Here is a 12,467-nt window from a genome sequence, read left to right as displayed (position 1 = left end):
CATCTATACCCGGCCCAACCTTCAACCTGGAAATCTGACCAAAATTTGTCCACTAAACCTGCAAACTTAGGATGAAGGGTCCAAGCATTCAGAGACCTAAAAGGACGAGGACCCCAATCTCTTTCATCCTCCATCAAAAGGATAGGGCAATGATTAGAAATCAATCTAGGAAAACCCCATAACTTGAAGTTGAAGTTCTGTACCCATTCATGATCAAGCAAAAATCTGTCTATTCTACTCCATTTCTCTCTAATTTGTGAGTTACACCGGGTAAATTTCCCCCCAAACATGGGCAAGTCAGTCAGCTCCAATTGTTCTACCATGGCATTAAGGTCCCTCATTCCTCTGTTTTTTCTTGAGCACCAATGCGTTCAGTAATATTCCTTATTTCATTGAAATCACCCCCTACACCCGGGCCTTAAGAAAATACTCTTCAATCGAGCAAAAAAGACCCATAATTCGTTCCTTTTGACCACTTCCGATGGGCCATATACATTGACAATCACAATTAAAAAAAAAAAAAGTGTACCTGACAGTAGGATGAAGTTACGGTGGGCACAACAAGCCTCTAGTTGAAACACCCCAGTACTCCATATACATAGCAGCCCTCCAACTTTACCTTCCGTGTCCACTTCTATATACTCAAAATTATCATCATACCAAAGAGACTTTACTAATTCAGGCGTAATTGATGATCTCTTTGCTTCTTGAATCATCACAAAGCTGATTTTCCTTGCTGCCAAACTTTGTTTAATTTTTCTCCTTTTCCCTAGTCTGCCAAGACCTCTAACATTCCAAGATAGTAGCTTCATAGTAGAAATCATTTTCACTGAAGACTTCTTGAGCTTATAGCTCAATGAATATCCCTACCCCTTCGCACCTCTTTCCCCTTATCTGTGGCCTCTAGTTCTTCTAACTTACTAATCACCTCCTCCTCCTTGCCATCACAATCTAGCCCCAGCACTTTACCAATTTGGATGGATGCTACTACTTCTGATAACCGTACACCTCCTCTACTAGATTTACTTGCCATTGATAGGGAAATGGCAGCTACGGCAAACCTGAACACTGCCCCTTTCCTCATATTGAGTGTTTGCTTCATAAATTTCTTCCCCATTTCATGTTTCCCTTTCTTCCACCATTTGTGACTACCATTTTCCTCACCTCTCACCTGCAAACTCTTGTTACTGATATGGGTTGAGCCCATTTTGCTGGGTATATGATTGGGCTACCCCACCCCATTAACAGTTGCACCCATAGGATGAGTGCTGGCCTCAGCTCTAAGGCATGTTAACACAGCCCTCTAGGCCAACCCATCCCCACTTGAGTCCTCTTAGGCCCTATTTAAATCCACCTCCAACATAATTCCTTGTTTCTACCCAACAGACCCACTCAAACTTCTAATAAAACCAGAGATGACCATCTCATCATCAGCTCTACACCTACCTCCCTTTCTTGCGCCACCTTCCTCTGACGCTCCTTTGTAGAGCCTCCTAACAGAGCCCTCCTCACGTGCGGCGCCAGCCTCTGACATACCCATCATCATGTTTGTCTCCTCCACCACCGAAACCTCCCTGAAACTTGTTTCCCCCTCCATGGCAGAAGTATGGTCATGATCCACCACCTTATCCACTGTAACCACCTCACCCCCAGCATCCACCTCAGTACCAACCTGGATTTCCACCTCATCATCTTCTTCCCCCTTTCTGTTGCCTCTATCTGTAATAGTCTCCACATTATCCTCGGAGCTGTAGTTGGTTTCATTGTTCCTCAGAAAAGATTGATATATACATTTCTCTTTCACTATTGTTGGGACTATGATTTGTTCCTTTGAGATCCTGACTGGATATAATATACCCTGGCAATCTAGATTGAGAAGATGATTAATGGAATCCATGCATCTGTAGACGGCCCCCGAGAACTCCCCGGCTTCGCGCTACGAGGGCGCAAATCCGTCTTGTTCTCTAGCTACTACAGTTCGGACTCATGTCATGGTTCTGAATCTAATCTCACAAAGTGCAATGTGAGACCGATAAATCACCAAAGAGTCCAAATCTAGCAAATCGTTTTAGAAAATCGATTTTTATAAAGAAGTGCCAAACATGGACTGCTTTGCCAGATACAGAGTCGCCACCTAAATATTTTATTTTGGGGGAATTTAGGAAACCCTGACTCGTGCCTAAGGCCACGTGTCCGTCATCACCAAAGTTGCCTCGGCTTAGGAACTTGGGTACGAGAGGGGAAGATCATGCAATGAGCACCCCCGCTCACCCGATCAAAGATCGGCCTGTACTAAGCATGATATTTTGTTTTTGAAAACACATATGTTCTTATTCCGGTTATTAACCTAGAATTACAATGTGATGCGCACAGCATACAAGTATAGACTAGATCGCCTAAATTGGAACAAAACATTGCATGTTCGTTTGATTGAAAATGGTTTGAAGTTTGCTACTCGCAAGTAGGCTAAATCGAGGATTTCAATGAATTGTTCCAATTCAAGCAATCCAGCCTTCACCCACAGGCATTCAGGCAGTTAATCAAATAAGCAGTTAGCCTCATGGAAAGCATGCTTTCATGGCAACACTAACACACATGCAGTATGCTAAAGCGTAAACACTCACAGTGTACTCCGAGCCAAAACAGAGAACTAGTTAGAAATCATGCATGATCCTAGTTCATGTTAAGATGACTAATGCAATACATGCGAAAATGCAACTAAGATAGGCTCGGCTACCTAGAATGTCATATGAAATGCAACTTGATAACATGTTGTTGAACACGTATTCAAGTAAATGTATTGAAATACAATCCAGTTAGTATGATGCGCCGAGCCCGGTGCGTGCAATACAGATGAATGGATGCACGCATGCATAACATAAGTATGCTAATCGAAACATGTCCTAAAGGTAACCATCGTAAGTGGTTAAGTAAAAGGGACAAATAAATGGGGGTTGAAAGACATGTATCACACACACGCACACCTATTACAATAGTTGGCCCTCTCAATGGAGGGTCCAAATAAAAAGCTAACTAGCTAATCTAAGCTAATTAAATTAATTATTACATAACGAAGCTAATTAACTAATCCTAGTTAACTAACTATTACAAAACAAATTGAATAGTTAAACGCATTAACTAATTAAGTACAAACCAAAGCGTAAACTAGCTAAGAAAATTAGCTAAGCAAAGCAGTAAAACAGGAGCCTCAAAAGGAGAAGAGTATGCATGCCCGGTCGCCTCGTTCGAAAATCCGTCGCGATGCCCCAACTTGCCTCTGTTTGCAATTGTCCTCAGAACCTTGCACCAAGCTCTAGAAAGCTTCAAACTCACCTTAGGGACCTGTGGGAGGGCTGCCGACCAGTTGTTGATGCTTCCAGCCACTGGCCGACCACTTTCTATTGCTGCAAACCAAAAAAAGTGGTTAGCCTGCTAGTTTTTCTGGCTAGCCGACCAGTTGTTGTTGCATTTCTCCACTTTGCTGCAACAGAGAGCAAGAAAGGACATGGCAATGTATTTGCAAGATATGTGTGCACAACCACCCTCCCTATCATTTCATGAGCTCAAGGGAGTGTGGTTGTCAACCCTCGGGCCACCAATCACGCATCTCGATGCATGATGGCCGAGAGGCGAAGTTGCACAATTCAATATGAAATGAATGCACACATAATCACATAAAGCCTAGAACTCTATCATGATAGATCAAAAGCGTTGGCGACCGAGAATTGAGGCACGTTTCAACACTTCAAGTATGAAACGTCAATCTTTTCTCATGTTTGGACTAACACCTAATCCAAACAAATGCAATGCGACTCAAGCATGCAAACATGCAATGCAACTACATGGCATACACAATGCAATGTAAGATGGCATGCACATGGTGAAGAACATGGCATACACAATGCAATGGAAAACGTGGCATACTCAATGCAATGTAACATGATCAACTTAACAAAGCTAATGACGTGCAAAGAAGGCCAATGCATGCACAATGCAAGGAAACATAAGCATGCAACAACATGGCAATGTAAGCATGCAAATAACATGAAAGCAAACATGCTCAATGGACTTAAACCAAAATGGACAGACCTCAGTCATGCCCAAATCAGTGGCCATACCACCAAAACAAAGGCATGAAATGCAAAACAAAGCATGCACATGCATTGGCCCATCAACTAGGCCTAAGAGCACAACTCTCAAGAGTGCTCAAAGAGTGACAAGCATGGAAGTGTAACAACACTATAAGCTCTGAAATATGGTAAGAAATGACGCCAAATCATTCAAACAACACAAGTATGGCATGCTAGGGTCCTTAAAGCATAAGGCGAGTAAAGAGGATTACAAAGGAGGCATGCAAAACATGGCACAAATGCATGAACCAACCATGGACAGAGCTTAATTAGGTCTAAACAAAGACCAAAACATGCTGAGATGGGGGCTCAAGGACCTAGGCAAGATGGCATACATGCTAGGCCACAAACAAGGCAACAATGCATAACACTCAAAGGCACTTAAAGAGTGAATGAAGTGGGAACATGGCAGTCCTATATGCTCTGAAATGCCATGATAAATGATGCCAAATCATGTACATGATGCAAATGAAGCATGCTATGGTATCCAAAGCTTGAAACTAGCATAGGCATTTGTACTACAACTATGCAAAACATGAAGCATATAGCAAGGGCAACCCAAAAAATTCCTAGAACATGTCAATATGATACTAAAACATGCATGGAAGAAAGCCAAAATATGCTAGCATGAAGGGTATGAAGCATGGAATATGCAAGGCAAATAAGGTGAATTACACTACACCTATCAAGACCAAGCATGAGATAACTTAACCAACAAAAATCAAAGTTATATCATGGCAAAATAACCCCAAAAACACATCGAAATGATAGCTCGCAAGCTTAGGCATGAAGGCATACGCAACGACTCATGTTTAAGGCATAAAGGGCAAACCCTCCAACGCATTGAATAAGTGACAAATGTGAATGCATGAACATGAAACATGAACTGAGATCACATAACAAATGATGCCAAATCATTCAAATAGGCCAAGCAATGCATGCTAGTGGACTTGATACACAAAGCTAACAAGCTAGAATGCACTATAGCTATACAAAGCATGGCATGCATGACCAAAAAAACATAAATCAGAGCTTAAGCATGCTAAAACATGGACAAAAGCTTCTTAGAGTTAAGCCAAAAACATGCTAGAATGATAGTCTAAAGCATGGCACACATTAGGCTAGTTCATGGAATTGCACTACCAGTGCATGAAGAATGCATAGGGCCATCAAACCAAACCAAAAAAGACCTAAGGCATGGCAAAACAATACTAAAAATATGCTAAAATGGACCCAAAATAAGCTAGAATGGCATGCTACTTCATAAAGCATACAAGACTAGTTTGTGAGGATTACACTACAAATGTATTAAGCATGCATGAGGTGCTCAAGACAACTAAAAATAGTGGCATGCCATCTCAAAATAACCCCAAATACATGCTAAGAACAAGCCAACACAAGCTTAATAAACATGCTCAAACATGAGGCATATGAAGCAAGTATTCAAAATACAAGGAGAGGGGATGACCCTCTCCTATTTGAGACCCCAAAACCACCTTTCCACCACTGAAAATCCTCTGGATTTTAGTGGTAGAAAGGTCAAGCAAAGGCTAGAACAAGAGCCAAAAGGGATGGCTCAAAACAAGGCCTAAGAGGGGGTAGACAACCCCCAACACAAAAGTGACATTAAACAAATATTTTAAGGACCAAAAAATAGAACTTTTTGCAGTAGGAAGTTAAGTTTAAAACACCGTGCAAATAAGTCTAAAAGCTTAAGCAAAACAAAGGGTTAAAGGGCTAGTTGACTCACCCTTGTAGAACCTTTTCAAAACCACAACTCCAGCAGGTTTTCTGAGCTTAAACCAATCCAACAACACCAAAACCAGCTCCTAAGCACCTCAGCAACAAAAGGATGGTGTTTTAGTGTGTGTTTGTGTGTTAAAGTGTGATAAAATGACACTTTTGAAGCACAAAACAAGAGCAAAGGGGAAGATAAAGACAAATGTGTATGTATAACTCTCCAACACAAAAATTTGAACCTAGAGGAGGAAGGCGGAGGTTCTCTTATATAGAGAACCAATGCTCAAGCTTGTTGGACAAGCTTAGGGTTCAAGACCATCCCTCCATACACGTGTATGGAGGATGGCTTTAGTGCCCTCCAGCTGTGACAGCTAGAGACAAAATATCTCCAAAAATGTGACAAAAAGCAGCCGACCACTTGAAGTGGTAGGCCAGCTACTTGAAGTGGTCGGACGACCACCACAAGTGGTCTCCCAAGATGAAAACTAGTCGGCCATGGTGGGAGAGAGTCTAGAGCATGAAAACAATGTAGTGGTGTGGTGGCCGACCAGAAAAGGTGGCCCAAAGACCAAGAAAACCAGTTGGCCGACAAAAAAACTGGCTGGCGGGAAGAAAAGTGGTCGCCAAGGGGAAGAACTGGTCTCCCACCCTTGTACCACCTTCCAAACAAGAAAAACAAGGTTTGTACCAAAAACAAACCAAAATGGATGCAAGACGAAAGTTCGGGAGGCAAGGCACACGGCCGGAAGCCTCGAAAACTAGTCTACGGGCATCAAAAGTGGTTTATGACCACAAAAGTGGTCTCCCGGACCACAGTGTCCCTCTAGGTAGAGGTAACAAGGTGTGGTTCAAAAATCACGCCAAACGGAGAACGTTAAGCGGTCCCGAGACATGGCGCGCTGCCGAAGGCTCTGAAAATCGGAAACTAGTCTCCAAGAGCGAAAAGTGGTCTACGACCACAAGAAGATGGTCTACAGACCATTCCCTCCTTCTAGGGAAGAGAAACAAGGTTTGGTCCACAAACCGAGCCAGAGCACAAAGAGTTCAGAGGCCCGGAGGCAAGGCTCTCAGCCAAAACTCTGAAACCTCGAAACGAGCACGACATGCACAATCATCGAGCGCTCAATCGATGACGTCTGAGTCTTAAGGTCGGTCAAAAATGGGGTGTCTACAGCATCTTGTCTCAATCTTGACTTTCCCACAGTAGAGAGACTTCATATTCATTGTGCCTACATCCATTTCCAGCACATCTCCCCACTCTCTACCTATTGTGCAAAATGTATTGTTATTCCACAAGACCAGTGGTACACCATAGCAGCTTAACCACACCTGCCTCACCTGGTCAAAAGCGATGCTTTCATCCCATTCCTCAATCGAGTCACACCAGTTTGTGAGCCAGTCCATCATTAGCGATAATTTCTTTCTCATAGCACCCACTGATTTAAATGAAAGAACTAGTTGTCTTCCACCTCCTACTCTAACTTTGATGTCTCCATAGCCTCTTCTTTGAAGTTCATCCTGAAACTTTGTAACCGAGAGATGTGATTTCAATCTTACTATTGCACTTTCATACAACCAGCCATTTGCACCTTTCTGTACGTTAATGGTATGGACTGAGTTGGGTTGAGGGCCCCTGCCTCTAACCACATCGGCATAAGACTTTCTTCCCTGATACGGAGCCCTTACAGTGTGATGTCCACATTTTCCTTCCACTGCTATACTGGGTGTCAGATACTTTGATTCTTATCATGTACCTTGCTGAACTCAGCCATTTTAACCTTCAGTGCTATGTCATCACACCAAAGTCCATTAGCTTTCTATAAGTCATATCCGCTGTTACCAAGCAACCATACTTGATAAATCTGAATCTCGATCCTGTAGATCTTCTCTTGTTTGGAATATACGCATCCAGCACCACAACAAAATTTGAGAAGAGTTGAAAAAGCCCTTTCGCCCCCATCAATGTTCGTAAGTTGTCCACAAACACCGAATAAATGGTACTCCCCCTTAAAGCCCCCTCTGCTTGACCACCATGCTTTCGAACCACCGGTTTCCAGCCTCCAATCCCATTCGTACTCGTTTTCCCCCTCATTACCTTCTCCTCTAAAATAGAATTTTTTTTCATTAAATGTCATCATAACATTAGAGACAGGCAAACACATTCTCATTTCCAATCGGACCTTGTCGAACACTTGTGGCAATTACATAGCGAGTCGGAAAAGCTTTGTATTTGAAGTTTCATTTTATGTAGTATGTTATTAGTTTTGAGTGTAATCGCTATATGCTTTTGATTTATATGTAATTTTATAATTCTTTTTGCCTTTTAATTATATGGTTTTCATTTTAATTATTTTTTTTGTGATAAACCTTCCATATTATCAATAAATTGATTATGAAGATCAACTATTTAAATGTGAAGATTTCTATCAGTAGCATTACCAATATTCTCTTTAGTGATGTGGTTCAATGTACAAAATATAACATTTCTTGTTTTAAAAACTTTATTGATTCTCACTACATTTACTGTTAACCACAGATTTTTAAAAGATAATAAATAATAAATCATCAACAGTTAAGTTATAATTTTTAATCTCTTCTGGATCCACAAGATTCAATAAAGTATCTTTCAATTCTCTTTGCTAATATCTGTCTAGAATTGGTACAAAGAGAACTAGAAAATCACAAATCCTTCCTGGACATATGACTTTTTACACCTTAAACTTGATCTAATTAACATATTGTCACAACTCGAACCCGCCCCCATGGGTTAAGGCCATAACCGGCCAATAATCACGAGATTACCTACGGCCTCAAACCAAATAAAACAAAACTCATCAGACTAAAGGGGCCAAACGGAAGGAAATATAAAACTTTGTCCATAGAGTCGTGCTTATATGCACACCATAACATTCCAAACATTTATATGTTAATAACTCACATCAAAATATGTACTAACACAGAACACTGTACATACAGGATCATACAAGTTTAAGTCAGTCGAACCCAAGACTTATATACAAAAGTAGTCCAATGCTTTCGCCAACATAACAAAACTATGAACAAAGGACAAAGGCGAAGATAGTCTCGTGCGTGAGACGTTTGGGCTAACTCCTCAAAACTTTGACTGTTTCTCACAATTTCACCGAGGCTGGTTCTGGACGTCCCTTGGCTCACCTACATGTACATGAATGAGCGTCAGCGAAAGCCCAGTGAATAATATCGAATAAGGAAGATACATAAGCAATCTTTGAAACAGTTACAGCAGATGGCCTTTGGCCCAATCACTTGAATCAATCGGCCTTCGGCCCAATCATTTATGTCAATCGGCCTTCGGCCCAATCATTTATGTCAATCGGCCTTCGGCCCAATCATTTATGTCAATTGGCCTTTGGCCCAATCATTTATGTCAATCGGCCTTCGACCCAATCATTTATGTCAATCGGCCTTTGGCCCAATCATTTATGTCAATCGTTGTCCACCATTCAAATTAATGAACTTACAAAACTTATATAGAAGTAAACAATTGGACAACAACATATTTCAAATATCTTGTTAAGATATTACTCACAATGATCGGTTGGTTGGTTTGCCCTGGAGCTCGACCCTACACATTCCATGAACACAAAAGGGTCACAAACAATTCGATCCATTCTAAATTCACATTTTCCTCTTTAAGCTTCATTCTTATCTCTTTAACTCAATTACAATGCTCAATGCATGCCTAAGAGTACTTAGAAGTGAAAGAAAATAGAAAATGAAACACAGAATGTCTTTTCAAAATTTCAAAAAGCAGGGTCCCCGCTCGAGCAGACCCTTGAGGCCTGCAAAAGTACTGGATGCATCAAAATTATGCTCGCTCGTGAACTCTGGCGCTCGAGCGGAAGGCCTCTCTACATGGCTCCCCGCTCTAGCAGAAACCATGTCTGCAGAAAATACTAGGAACATGAAATTCACGCTCGAGCAGCGGTTTCCCCACTCGAGCGGACATCAAATTTTCTGGGTTTTCCAAGACATGTTCTTGAGCTCCAATTCGACATTCAACCAACATTTCTTGCATGCAATAGCTCAAACTTCAAATACACTTGTACTAACATGGTACAAACCCCAAATTACAACCCAATGAAGCTCAATTTCACAAATAAATCACATGCATGTCCCAATCTTTCATCAAACTCTTTCTAACATAACAAATTCATGCATTCAAGCTCATATTCTCATGAATTGTACATGCATGTGAGATATAACTTCCATTTCAACTCAAATTGTACAAATGGTGGTCACAAGCATGGATTCTAGCCACAATTTTACATGGATCATATTTTTCATGCTCAATTATGCAAATTCATGGTTATTATGCACATACATGCATTCCATGACTTCAAATACAACAAAATCAACCCAATTTCCTCATGATCAAACTAACTCATGTTCTTGACCATTAATCAAACTTGAATTCACAATTTACAAACAAAAATCCATGAGTCAATGGTTGGTTACTCACCTATGAGCCTTGATTCTCACAATTGTGGCCAAGTCTTGCACCTAGCCTTCCCAATTCACAAATTATAAGCCAAAATACACCAAGATGCCTCCTTTCCCTCTCAAGGTCAACTCTCTCTCTCTTTTCTAAGACACAAATTCTAATTTTTGAGCTCAAGTGAGTGAATTGGGTGTAGTGCCTTTCCTTACATAAGTCCCACTAATTCCAATTTATTAATATAAAACAATTGGGCACTTAATTCGTTAATTTAATGTAATTAATTTGATCCGAATCAATTTTCAATTAAATTTCACCGTAGGCTTTAAAAATTATGCTAATCACAATGGCGCAATCAATTTCGGGTTCTATGGCCGATGAGGCCTTCAATTTAATTTCCAAAGCAGATAATCAAACAGATATTTCTACGGTGAACTGATAGACATTCAAAACCACATATTTTCACATAATGGCACACAAAATCATATTAAACACATAATCATACTCATATTAAGGACCAATTAACATATTACAGAATAGGATTATCACATATATCATCTCTCTACTATTGAAAATATAAACTTAAGACCAAAACAAAACTTTAGGTCCCAACCAAAACTTTAAAGCCCTACCAAGACTGGATTTGATTAACCAAACCCCTCAAGAGAAAAAGCATCATGAAGAACATAGAAAGCAATTTCCCACATATATAGTTTTACGTATATTACTTACAGATTACATATTCAATATAGAAACTTAAATTTTCTTCAACTTCGGCACCTAATTAAGCAAGTAAAATAAAAGTTCAAGTGATAATGCAGAGTAAAGAGGACATTAGAGGTTGCACATGCACCAAACATAGAGAGTTTTTCATGTCACCCTCCAATAGAAAGCATAGCAAATGCCCAAGGCTCATGTTTCAACTAGCAGAACCAAAAGCAATACCATATATCAAGTTTCTAGCCTACTAATTGGGTACAATTTACAATATCTATTCTAACAAAAATTACAACAAACATATGGTGTGCAATACAAATACATAGTATTTCCTCTTTTACAAGTTGTCACGACCCATACCCGCCCCTATAAGTTTAGTGTCATAACCGGCCAATAATCTTTGGATTACCAAGGGCCTCTTAACTTAATAATATATAAATAGGGGCTGCGGAAGCAAATACATGAAATATACATAGTGCATCGAGTAGTGAAGACATACATGGGACAGATAATCTTAAACTTTCATAATCATACAGGTGATCAAAACAAAATACATCAATTATGTCACTACATGTACGTTCAATAGAAAACTTGTTCATAAATCAGAAGGAACAAAAACTTATACATCCACAAAACACAGCCATGAGGCTTGACTTAAACTAGAACCTCCTTAGGAGGCACAAGAGTTGGCTGACAAAACAACTAAGGCCCCAGGTCCTCAACTCAAAACCTGGTCACGTGCTTGATCACCTACATACATAATGTAAATAGTAAGCAAAAGCTCAATGAATAACAACAGAGTAAAGGGTTAAATGAATGATGTCCCATAATTGAGTCCGTACATGGAACCAATTCGTATTCATGTTCTCATTCAATGCGTATACAGAATTTAGGAATCAGGTTTGATCATTCATAGTTCATCCGTTAGCGCTAATAGATCATATACAGAACATTATAGATCATACTTGTCAGTTCCATAGAGGAACCTCCGGCCGGGTACGGATAACTTGCCAGTTCCATAAAGGAACCTCCGGATTGGGTACGGATAACTTGTCAGTTCCATAAAGAAACCTCCAGCCAAGTACAGATAACTTTCAAGTTCCATTAAGGAACCTTCGGACTGGGTACGGATAACTTGTTAGTTCCATAAAGGAACCTCCAGCCAGGTACAGATAACTTACCAGTTCTATTAAGGAACCTCTGGTCCGGGTACAGATAGCACACTTGAATTATAGCATAAAGATCACAACATTTGTCAGGGTTGGACAATCATTCATAGTACAGAACATAACATTTCATAAAACAGATCTTATTTCATATACAGAAAATAATTTAACTTGAACATAGCTTTACTAAAATTATTACTCATAGATAACCGGTGGCTCCAAATAGACGAGTAGAGT

The sequence above is a fragment of the Camellia sinensis genome, chromosome 3, assembly GCF_055761805.1.
Source record: "Camellia sinensis isolate YWXY chromosome 3, ASM5576180v1, whole genome shotgun sequence".
NCBI classification, from domain to species: Eukaryota; Viridiplantae; Streptophyta; class Magnoliopsida; order Ericales; family Theaceae; genus Camellia; species Camellia sinensis.
This window is presented reverse-complemented; position numbering follows the sequence as displayed.